Source organism: Lactuca saligna, chromosome 3 (genome assembly GCF_052625555.1).
Source record: "Lactuca saligna cultivar CGN05327 chromosome 3, ASM5262555v1, whole genome shotgun sequence".
Classification (NCBI taxonomy): Eukaryota; Viridiplantae; Streptophyta; class Magnoliopsida; order Asterales; family Asteraceae; genus Lactuca; species Lactuca saligna.
In genome coordinates, this window is record NC_136419.1 from 43,067,204 (window position 1) to 43,080,768 (window position 13,565).

Sequence of the window (13,565 nt, forward strand, 5' to 3'; positions counted from 1 at the left end):
CACTCTACTACTATCTGACTGCTAGTGAATGCTACGGCTGCCCCCGCAGACTTACAACACTCTACTACTATCTGACTGCTAGTGAATGCTACGGCTACCCCCGCAGACTTACAACACTCTACTACCATCCCGAGGACATCGTGCCTATCCCTAGTCTTGCTAGTGATTCCTCATCATGATTTCTCAAAACCAGCCCTCAGTCATCGCATACTGCATCAACCTCGACATCTTATATCCTTGATATACTTAGCGTTTTGTTGAGGAATTCTTCGGCTTGGTTCCCAAACTAACCCTCTACTAATCCGGATACATGAACTATTGTTGGGAAGTTTCCAAACTCCCAACTCCTGAATCTACACAACCTTGCATACTATCTCTGCCACTAGCTACTAACACTGAAGCATCTCTTGCTAGCCCTTCTCAAGATCCTCATTCCGAATCACTAGAGTCCTATAGGTGGTCCTCCAACATGGATTCCCAACCAGCTACTACCCATCTTAAATACATGAACTAACTGTTGGGAAGTTCCTCAACTCCCAATCCTGAACTCCTCAATACATCCATCTCTGTGCTACTATCTTTTCTTCTTAGAGGTCGCGTACTCATTCTGGGTCTACGGGCTCTTATCCTTGCATACTCGGAAGGTTCTCCCCCACTTGGATCTGGCTATCTTCTTACTGCTCACTGGTTGAAGGGAATCCCCAACCTTCTTCCATTAAAAGGGTGATCGGCAGCCCACCAACGTTAACCTCTGTCGGCGCTTCAACTAACTTTTACAAGATCCGAACCATTTTTTCTATCTAACTGAGCAACCTTAAATCCTTCACTGAATTTACTTTAGTGACCACAACCTGAGAACCTGCGTTTGGGGTGTACATCCCCAACCCACTTCCCTACTGACCGCTAGCTACTCCACTAGAAGTTCTAGATTATCACTACTGAGAGTATAACTGATCATTACCCGAATAACACCCTCCGCAAGTAGTGAGACACTACTGAATCTTACACATACATGCTACAGTTACTGTATCCAAAGTAACCTTCCCTAGAGGGGACGACCTCCAATTCACCATTCTAAACCCAAGGCATGCAATGGCATATAACTTAACCATAGGTAGGTAATATAATATCCCAACACATACTCTTATTGATATCAATGAAGCAACATAACAATAGTGTCATGAATAATAATTGATAGGAAGGTAAAAGATTCGTACCACCACCATTTAGTGCTGCTCGAATCCTTGTTGAAATCAACCGGAATACTTGGCTCCGAGCCGTAGGCGCCCTTGCCTGACCTGGATGTCCGCTGGTGGCTCTCGAAGTCCCAGGGGCAGGAGCTGGCACCTGTCCCGCTGAATACAAACTCAGACAGTGGGCCTTCTTGTGGCCCCTCTAACTACAATAGAAACATATCGGTTCAAGTCCCTGGGCGATGGTAACAGTACAATCTCTGCTAAAATGGCCAATCTGGCCGCACTTGAAACATCCAACATCGCCACCACTTCTACGCCTGCACGCACCCATGTGCATCCTACCACACTTCCCGCATCGACTGCGGATCTAATAGTCCCTCGTCCTCAAATCCGACCCCTTGGGCCTCTTGCCCGAACCTGTGGCTACATGAGTCTCATCCGTTTTCCTCTTCCTTTACGACTCCCTGCCCGTCTCTCGCTCCTGCGTTACCTTGTCGACCCCATCCGTTGTCTGAACAACCGTTGCCCGATCCTGGAGCTTCGCAGTCAACCAATCAGCAACCCTCACAGCAATGTCGGGTAGCTCCTCGCGAATGGCTCACGAAACCTCCCTGACTATCCAATCATATATAGGTCTCTCCTGGAGACAGGGTGCCCCACTCACTCCTATCCCCTGATGGTAAGAGCTAGAAATGGGAAATCCCTTCCTGATAGATCCCAGAACTATATAAGCATCAGGCTCAAGACGAGCCCCAAACTGTCATGAAACTATCCCGACCCTAAAGGCCTCAAGATGACTGTCCATAAGCTCCACGATGGCCTCTCTAACCGAGCCGAAAATCACTGGAGTTTGATCAATGATGTTGCGCATAATCTCTGCGGAACTGAAATCCCTCATCTGATCATCAAGCTGCCCGGCTCCAGAGCCCGAGCTAGATCCTTCCCCAGTACTTGAACTGCTAACTGGTAACTCGCGCAACATCGCCATGCAATATAACACTTCCTGATCAATATACACACCGCTGCTAAGGGATCTCTCACACACTTTAAAAGTTCCCTGGTCTTGTCTCGGCCCCTCTTGGTTCGAGTACAGATCCTCTGCTTTCAGTAATACGGGTCCATACTACCTTCCACATATATCCGTACTTTCCTCAAGAGTTACCTCAACTCCACCAAGTCACTCTACTGCTACTGATCTCTGCTACTACCTTCCTAGGCTTGCCTTAGGGAATTTCTGACTCCAGCCAACCAGTCCTTAGCTGCTGAAGGCCTCCTTGTAATGCCAATTAGCCACCACCTGAATGCCATCACATGCAATGAGGCTCGGATAATCCTTCGAGTAAAAGACTCGTCCCTACAACGGTTGGACTCAGTCAAGAGCTACGCAATAGGGCCAAATCTAGCACTTTGAGATTATTCAACCTTGCTCACATGTGATGTGACGTATTCACCTAATGGCTAACTCCCATCACTCAGAGTCCCACAAAGCACAAAGAAAGCAACATTCGAACACAGGAAATTACTCAAGCAAATCTATTCTCATAACGAGAAACTGTACTAGCATACAGTGCTAGGCTCATACTATCAGGCATAATCTAAATAGGCTATCCTCTTACTGTCTACTCACTACTAGCATGCAATTCTCATAAGGCTGAAACACATAAACAAGCACATAAGGCATCCTCCTAGATCCTTAGTCCTATACTAGCATGTTGTTCTACTAAAGCTGAAACTGAACTGAAACTGGAACTAAAACTGAAACTGAAACTGATAATCATAAACTTGTCTGGGTAATTTGGGAGTACTTACTTGAGCTCGGCTGATTGCATGCACCACACCCTTTTTCTCTTTTCAAGTTATTTTCTTTCTAAATATTCTTTTCGCTTGTTCTAAAACTCTTTTCTTTTCTCAAACCCCTTTTTTACCAAAAATTCCTTTCGAAATGTTTTTCTTTTGAAAACCTTTTTCCGTTTCCTTAGTTTGAGTCCAGACACACTCTCAAGTATGTCCGAATCCCTCAAACCAAGGCTCTGATACCAACTTGTAACGACCCAAAAATCACAACTAAAAATTTCTTTTAAAACATTACTAAAACCATATTTATAAAAACGTATCATAAGTCATAACATAATTTTCGAGTATTAAATTCAAAACATAATCTCATTATCAGAGTAAAACATTCCCCAGGCTAACTGACTATGGTGTGTGCACTGAAACCTCTCCGAGCTCCTCTTTTGAAAACTGAGTACCTGAAACCAAAACTAAAACCGTAAGCACGAAGCTTAGTGAGCTCCCCCAAACTACCACATACCATACAATAACATATAAACACATACTGGGCCTTGCCCACTACATCAGACCGAAGGCCGGAAACTGCATCGGACCGAAGTCTGGAACTTACCAGGGCCTTGCCCTCTGCATCGGACCGAAGTCCGGAAACTGCATCGGACCGAAGTTCGGAACTGACTGGGACCTTGTCCCCTGCATCGGACCGAAGTCCGGAACTAACTGCATCGGACCGAAATCCGGAAACTAACTGAGAATATCATAGCATAGCATAAACATATCAACTAGGATGAACACATAAACTGCATACTGCATTGGGTCGTAGCCCGGAACACATAATACATAAACATACTTGAATCACAGAGAAACCAAGCATACTGAACTACTGCATCGGACTGAATTCCGGAACTACTACTAGCTAAACGGACCGGTATTGTGGTCTTAGACCCGTTCCTACTGGAAGGAAACTCACCTCGACATGCTGACTGTTAAAAACTCGAGTGAAAGATCCCCGACTGCTGCCCGGCTGCTCTCCGGCTATCATGACAAATCAAACACTAAATCAAAAGATGAATCTTTAGATGGGTAAAATGACCATTTTACCCATGCTATGGCATGGGTCATAATATTGCCCAAACCCTCAATTCCTTCCAAGTCCATCCATGGCCCCACTATAGGCCCACTAATGGCCTAGTTTGCTACATTGGGCCCAACCCCATTATTGGGCCTCACCTTAAGCCCAAAACATATACTTGGCCCATAAACACTGACTCCTAATGGCCCACGAAGGCCCAAAGACCTATAGTCTAAAACACAACCCACACCGATGCCCAACAGCTCAAAGCCCAAATTTGGCAACGTACGTGGGGCGTACTCCTAGGTACGCTAAGCGTACTGGCTGATGGCTTGTACGGCGTTCGTACCTTCTTGTACGCCCAGCGTACAACCTCATTAAGTCAACTTTCTAATATGTTCTTAATACCCCGATTCAGAAGCTACAAACTCAAATCCAAGCCTTATTCCATGCATTAAGCCATAAAGTCACTGACTTGGTGACTTTATATGGCCCAAACCAACCCAAACTCTCAAAACACTCTTCTACTTCCATAAAGGGGACTAGATCTCATGCATGGACTTAATAGGACCACAAAGGTTGAAACTTTACTGCTTCTGGGACTCATATGACTCTAAGGGAGGCAACCCTGGTCTTAGAAACGAGCTTAAGTCATAAAGCCCCAATCTTGGGATAAAAAGGTCCATAAACTTGTACTAAGGAGATCTAAGAGGTTAATCATCAAGCCCAAGACTTTTTACCTTGAAAAGGTCCGAACTGAAGCACTTATCCCATATCTACAAGCTCTAGCTTCAAAGGTTCCTCCTTACCAATCTTCTTTTCTTTGCTTCCAAGCTTGATCCACCAAAATGGGTTCTCCAAGGTCAAGATCTCATAAAATGAAGGTAGGGACATTCTAGGGTTTCTTCTGAGGTTGGGGAGGCTCATATGGGGGCTAGGGTTGGAACCATACTGTCCTTTATATAGTGCTCAATCCGAAATTAGGGTTTCATAGCTTTTAGCGTACGCTGGGCGTACGCCTTGGACACCCGCGACCAAGCTGCCTCATTATGCTGCCTCATTACGCCTTGGCGTACCCACGCGTGTTCCAAACATGCATGAATGGTCTTCCATGCAAACTTTTCTCTATAAGGGACATTCTCGCCAAATCTTCAAAGTGTCATAACTCTTTCATTCTAGATCCGTTTCTGATGAGCTTTGTATCCACAGAAAGGTGAAGAGAAATCCTACGCTTCTAACAACATAACCCGACCCGAAAACTTCTCGAATAATAACTCCAAATTAATAAAGGACTAAAATACCCATGGCCTTGGCCTCTGAAATTCCATAAACGAATATTTTAGAACAGGGTGTTACAGAAAGGCTTGAGGAATCAAGAGGATGCTAGATGAGTTCGAGTTTGTTAACCCTCTGTAGTTCTTTAGAGGTATAAAGCTGATACCTTGCTCTTTCATGTTTTAGATCCCTTTTTGGGGTGATTTAGGGCTTTTAGGAGCCATTCTTGGTGACCAATCATGAGTGCAAGCATGGTTAGGGGCTAAAACTTTAGATCCAAGGTCTTTGAGGGGTTACAAGGCAGAAATAGACTGATTTTGGAGCCTTAGAGAGCCCCATGCATCTTAAGAGTCTCATTTAGGGCCATTTGAGCTCATAGTCCCATGCATGCACGTAAAGTTTGTAACTTTACGTGCTAGATCGATCGTAGAAGCCTTGATCTATCTTTTGGTCAGGTGTTGTACATCAGAAATCGAGAAATGAGACTTGGTGATTCTCAACTCGATGAGTCATTCTTGGACTCGAAGAGTCCATGGATTGACTCCCCTTTTTTTGTGGTTCGAAGGAACCCAGTGAGTGTTGGTCTTAGAGGGGTCCGGGGGAGTGATTCAACGCATTAGACTTCACCATAGACCTGGAAATCATAGAACTCGACGAGTTGTTCATACAACTTGGCGAGTCAAGGGCAGACTTGTTCATAGGATGGGGGATGAACTCGACGAGTTGTTCATACATCTCGGTGAGTCGGATGAAGGTTTATTTGTGGATGTTTTAGAAGGAGAACTCATCGAGTTGTTACTAAACTCGAAGAGTAGGGGCGTGAAGAAGTGCAGATGAAAGGATAAGGATTCGACGAGTTGGCGGCCCAACATGACGAGTCAGGTCAACTGGAAGTTGACTTTGACTTTGACTTGGTCAGGGGTAAAATAGTCATTTTACCCTAAGAGTAGTTATCAGTGTCTGATTAAGTGTTTTATGGATGTATACCCAGAGGATCACCAGAGCAGCAGTTAGACATCGGTCGATTAGATTTTCAGCAGCCAGCCTTACAAGGTGAGTTACCTTCCAGTAGAAGTGGGTCTAAGGCACCAATGTCGGCCCACCAGTAGGAGTCGTATGTTAGATGATTGTCTTTGTGATATTCATCTAGGTTTGCTACTACCTGATATGTTATGCGCTACTATGATATGATGTTATATGCTAGTAGCAGTAGGGAGATAGTCCCCAAGATTTCCGGTCGAAGGGCCGAAGGGGCTAGTCAAACCCAATCATGCTAGAAAGAATATGATTATGTGTTACATGTTATGTGGTAGTAGTAGAGGACCGAAGGGGAGGCCAACACCCAGGTATGTTAGGTAGTATTCGGTCGAGAGGACCGAAGGGGAGGCCAGCACCCAGGTATGCTAGGCAGTATCCGGTCGAGAGGACCGAAGGGGAGGCCAGCACCCAGGTATGCTAGGCAGTATCCGGTCGAGGGGACCAAAGGGGTAGGTCGGTCACCCAGATATGCCTGACAGTATATGTATGTTATGTGATTGTATGATATGCGGTACGATGGGGGAACTCACTAAGCTTCGTGCTTGTAGTTTTCAGTTTTGTTTCATGTACCTCTTCAGCGAAGGGGAAGGAGCTGGCACGGTAGCTGCACATCATACACACACACGTTGGATTTCCGTATTACGAGATTCTTGGGATTGTACTCTGACGTTGTTATATTTATGGTTTGGTTTTCAGACATGAGATATTAGTTTTATGAAATGATATGTCTTCACTATGTTTTCTTATGGAAGTTTTATAAATCGGTTAATTAAAAATGAAATTTTTGGACTCGAAATTTGGGATGTTACATCTTAGCTACCTGCCATGGGAACCTCCACACGGTCTTCACCAATCAAAGAAACAACATAGGAGTTAAGCATGCAAACATTCTAGGAAGTCGTGGAAACCCTCCAAGGACTTATACCAAATGCCATGGGAACCCTCTTATGGTCTTAATCTATTGCCACGGGAATCCCCGAGGTATTCCATATAAATGTCATACCGACATACCACATAATCAACTAACAATCCATTAATCATATAATGGGCCGGCCTTGGTGCTTTGGACCCATTGGTATGGTGAGAAGACTCACCACTCAAGAAATGTTGAACTGAGAAGATGAGTCCCAACTCGCAGCTTCAACTCAAATGCCTACAACTACCTTGTGATTAACTTGTCAAAATCCCGAAATACCAAAAATACCCTCAAAGTCAAACTTGGTCAACCCTAGTCAATTTCAACAGTCCATGTTGACCCCAACTCGTCGAGTGCATCTAGCAACTCGTCGAGTCCCTTTAGTGTTTAGAAGATCTGGGAAAAACTTAGACAACTCGCCGAGTTGTCTAATCAACTCGTCGAACTCACTCAGTATCCAGAAAATGGGGTAGCTCAATCCAACTCGTCGACTTGCCATGGCAACTCGTTGAGTGTTCCCCCAGTCTTAACCTATTCAACCCTTTTTAGTCGACTCTACAGCTCCCAACTACAAATCCAGACCCCTAGGATGTAGTTACCACATAAAGTTGCCAAATTTACGTGCATGCAAGGCCTAAAGAGGCTACATCACCCAAAACTAAGCTAAGGAAGAGGTTTAGGGCATGGAGAAGGGCCAAAGCTTAATAAAGTTCATAGCTTTATGACTATGGGGCCTTAGGGGAGTTCAGATCTGAAGTTATAATTTCAATTTATGCCATATTTCCAAAAATGGGTCCACAGTGGGCTAAAAAGGTGCTAATCTCTTGAACGGAGTGAACTAACAAGAGAAAGATTTGTAACACCCCGAGTTCGGAAGTGCGAGTTCAGGGTGCTTGGTGTAATAAAGGAGGGATCGACTCGGCGAGTCCATGGGCACACTTGGCAAGTTGAGTCGCAATTCTGGTCACACGTTAAGTGACCAACTCGGCGAGTCGGAGGCTGGACTCGGCGAGTTGGTGCTGAAGAGAGAAAGCCCTAATCCCGGGGGTTGTGCCCTATATAAAGAACATAACACCTCTTCCCCAGCCTCTTTACCTTCCCTTTGAGTTCTAGAAGCCCTAGATTCGTGTGAGCTTTCCTTTGTGAGAAATTAGAGCCTTGGAGGGGAATTGAAGAGCAAGAGGATTTGGAGCAAGGGGCTTTGCAGAGATTTGGTTCATTCTTCAGTGGGAGCTTTCATTGGAGGTAAGAGATCCGTTCTTGAGCTTTTGTGCATCTAGATTTATCAATTGTGGGGTTTTGGAGCATAAATGAGGTCCATCTCGAGTTTGGTGTAAGATTTGAGGTTGCTACCTCGGATCTAGGCTTGTTAAGACCCTAGGAGCCATAAAGTCTATGATTAAGAGATGTAGGTGAAGTTCTTTTGTCCCAAGCCTTAGCCCAAGAGTGTATTATGCTTATATCTCTTTGGATTCACGTAAAGTTTGCAACTTTACGTGAGGAACAGCTTGTAGAAGGGTAGATCTATGGATTGGAGCCCCTGTATGGATTGGAAAGCCACTGTATGGATTAAGAACTAGAGGTACTCGGTGAGTCACAAGGGTGTACTCGGTGAGTTGGATGAATATAGGCAGGGACTCGACGAGTTGGAAGAACAACTCGGCGAGCCTGTTGAAGATTGCCTTGGACTCGGCGAGTCTGGTCGCGAAGTCCTAACCTTTTTGGTTGAGCTGTGAATCGGTGAGTTGAGCAGGAAGTGACTCAGAGTTCGTGGGACTCGGCGAGTCTTGGGGCGACTCGGCGAGTTGGGTCGCGATATGGGAGTTTTCAGAGCCTAGGGACTCGACGAGTTAGCAAGTTGACTCGACAAGTAGAGCCAGTCAGGAAGTTTGACTTTGAATGATGACTTTGACTTTGACCAAGAGTCGACCAGTTGTGGAGTTTGTGTCGGAGGTTGGAGCAACGTGATCTTATCTTTTCAAGTCAGCAGTTGCGAGGTGAGTTATCCTCACTATATCGATAGGGTCTAAGGTCATCCCTTTATCGGATTGTAATTCGGGTATTGTTGTTATGTTATTGCTTTGCTATGTTTGCATTCTGGTAGTTAGGATGGTATATGTTAGAGACCTGGTTAAGGTCGGTATCCTGGTACATAGGATGATGCTATATTAGAGACCTGGTTAAGGTCGGTATCCTGGTACATAGGATGATGCTATATTAGAGACCTCGTTAAGGTCGGTATCCTGGTACATAAGATGATGCTATATTAGTGACCGGTTACGTCGGTATCTTGTTTAGAGTGTGTTGTGTATGTGATCTGCTAGATCGGTTGATTGATGATTAATTGTTATGTGGTTATATGTTTATGTGCACATGGTTGGTTAACTGGGGTTGTGTTGAGGCGGGTCCTGCTTTGTGCTGTAGGCCACCATACCCAGGGCGGACCGGATATTCCGAAGGCCCAGAGAGCGGTCCGGATAGACTGTAGGCCCCATGAGGGTGGACCAGACGTGTCGAGGCTCGGAGAGTGGACCAGGCCGACTTAAGGCCCAGTGCGGGCGGACCAGTCATACTATAGACTCAGAGAGTGGACCAGGTGGATTGAAGGCCTGGTGCGGGCGGACCAGTCACACTGTAGACTCGATGTATATGGCTAGACTTGGAGGGTGGACCAGGTGGACTAAAGGCCCGGTGCGGTGGACCAATCACACAGTAGACCCGAAGTGCATGGTTGTTCAGTTCTGTTATGATATGTTATGTGTATGGTATATGTGGTTGGTATTTTGGGGGTATCTCACTAAGATTTTGGGCTTACAATTGTGGTTTAAATGTTTCAGGTACTTCAGGAGACCGTGGCAAGGCGAAAGCGTGATCGTACCGCTCCTCATGTTCTTGTTTCATGATATGGTTCTGGGAATACTCTGATAATAAATGTATTGAAAACCTTTTTGTAATAACTTAATGAAATTGGGTGGTTTTTGAAAATTTTAAATTGGCTTGAATTTTTAGAGTGTTACAAGATTAAGGTAATATCTTTTTACCTTCAAATGGTTGGTACAACTGAGTAGATGTTGGATCTATACGCTCCTTCTCATTCCAAGCTCTTTAATCTTTGAGTTCTTCAAGAAATGCACCAAACACACACCCAATATGGAGGGTTTGGTCAGTTAGGGTTTGCTTCTGGACTGTAAAGACGATGAGGGAGGCCACAAATGGACCATAAGTTCTTTATATAGGGTGAAAAACCAAAAAAATTAAGGTTTTCTTATCCAGCGCCTACTCGTCGAGTTGGAGTTCTCAACTCATCGAGTAGAGAACTTAACCCGCATCTAAAAAAAATCTCTACACGACAAGTTACTCGTAGAGTTTTAGTCCAAAACCCTAAAAATTTGAAGAAAAATAAATATTACCTGGACCAAGCGTTACAAATCTCCCCCACTTGAACTAGACTCGTCCTCGAATTTTGCTGATGCGAGCAAGTCCGGATAGTGCTCTCGCATCTCATCTCCGGTTTTCATGTCCATTCCGAGCCCCTCCGGTGCTGCCATTCCACCTTCACTAGCTTCACCTCTTTATTACGAAGGACCATAGTTTTCCTATCCATGACCACAACGGTACTCTCAATGTAATTCAGGCTCTCATCCACCTGAATATAATCCAAAGATATAACTGCAGCCTCGTCAGTGACACACTTTCGGAGCTGAGACATATGGAAGGTGTTGTGAATCTAGCTAAGCTCGTCTGGCAGATCCAAATGGTAAGCCACCTTGCCTACCCAGGAGATGATCCTGAATGGACTAATATACTGGGGTTCTAACTTGCCCCTCTTCCGAAATCGAATGACACCCTTCCACGGTGACACTTTCAGCAATACTAGCTATATTCTATCTCATGCTCAATCTTGCTCCATCTCCCAGTTTATCTTGGTAAGTATTTTTAAATTCAAACTCCTCCAATTCATTGAACTTTTAATAGTATTCGTGTTGGTATAAATTTTAAAATGATAATGTAATTAAGTAGCAGTAGGGGGTTCTAATACGAAATCGAAAGTAACTCGATTTTACGAATTAGATGCACTAAGTATTGAGTTTTTTGACTTATCAACTTTCTTGTAACAATATAAATTAAATTTACAAGGACAACTTTTTAAGAAAATGAACACTTCGAACTGTTGCATGATTTTAGTTATTGTCGTTAATAGCTCAAGAACCACCATCAAGGGACCAAGTGATGCAGACCATGAGTTGCCAAGAATTTGTAGCATACTAGTAACAAGAAAATAATATGTTGTTATTTTCTACAATTTTAGATTTTGTTTCAAGTTTTTTGTAGGTACCTATTTATGTTTCAAAACAATTATAGAAAACGATCCTGACAAGGAGCTATATACACATTCTCTCTGTATAAATAAGGTTGGTGTGATTAGCGTTAAATGCGGCGAGAAATAACAATGTACTTTTATTTAATTGTCTATTATAGCATTGAACTTCCATTTACTTTTAGAAGTTCTCGAAGAAAATCTTTGTGGTCCGTGCTTAGCACGACCCTTACACATACCGAGTGTGTGTGTGTATATATATATACACACACACACACACACACACTAGATGTGTGCCCGCGTAAAGCATCGGCGATACATAGTTATTTTTTGACGAATAGTTTTCTTACGGGAAAATAGTTATTAAATTTTGTTATTAGTTATTATGTAATAAGAAAATTACCACTTTTAATTAAAATACTTATGTCTAGAACTTATATTTATATTGTATGTTCATACATTTGATGTAAATTAATTATTATCTGTATCTAGTTTAAAAAATGTAAATTAACTTATATTGATTAATTTAATATTTTAAAATTGTTATCTTACTCCAAATTAATTTTTTAGTAACCTTCCTTAATTCAAGTCTTCAAAATTTTGGTAAGTATTAATGGTTTTGTTATGCATAATTGATTTATACAAAAAGTTTTGTATCTTGTACCTGTTAAAATTCAAAATATGACTAATATGTTTTATATATAGCAAAATTGTCTGTTATAGCATTGAACTTCCGTTTTCTTTTAGAATTTCTCGAAGAAAATCTTTGTGGTCCGTGCTTAGCACGACCCTTACACATACCGAGTATATATATATATATATATATATATAGGTTCAAATGTTTCTCACATCTATTGTGTGCTAGAATGCACCAATATGAATTTAGTATTAATTATATGTATATTAAATGCTATCCATACTTATAACTAATTTATATGGAAACTAATTAAATTTGTCATTAATGTCAATAATAATATTCTTTCAGAATGAATTCATATCTAGAAGAATGAAAGTGTATTCTATCAGAATGAGAGTGTATTCTAATAGAATACACTCTCGTTCTTCATATTTCATACAACTTTATTGTATTTTAAGTGAGTGAGTCCTGAAACAAAATACAAACTCATATATAAAACCTAGATGCGAATTCATTCTGAAAGAATGTTATTGCTGACATTAATGACAGATTTAATTAGTTTCCATAGAAAAAGAATTATAACTATCGATATCATTTAATATACATATAAGTATGGAAATCATTTAATATCTATATTTATTTAATTAAATAATTATTTAATTTACTAAATTTCTATTGGTGCATTCTAACACACAATAAATGTAAGAAACAAAATAACCTAACCATATATATATATATATATATATATATATATATATATATATATATATATATATATATATATATATAGTTTTTTTTTGTTTTTTTTACGGGGAAATAATTATTAGATTTTGTTATTAGTTATTATGTAATAAGAAAAATTACCACTTTTAATTAAAATATTTATGTTTAGAACTTATATTTATATTGTATGTTTATACATTTGATGTAAATTAATTATTATTTGTATCTAGTTTAAGAAATGTAAATTAACTTATATTGATGAATTTAATATTTTAAAATTGTTATTTTACTCCAAATTAATTTTTTAATAACCTTCATTAATTTAAGTTTTCAAAATTTTGGTAAGTATTAATGGTTTTGTTATGCATAATTGATTTGTACAAAAAGTTTTGTATCTTTTACCTCTTTAAATTAAAGATATGACTAATATGTTTTATATATAGTATAAGATATAAGATATACTATATATATATATATATATATATATATATATATATATATATATATATATATATATATATATATATAGACACACTCATACACATACACATATACACTTACACATACACATAGACATACACACACATATACAATTTGATACC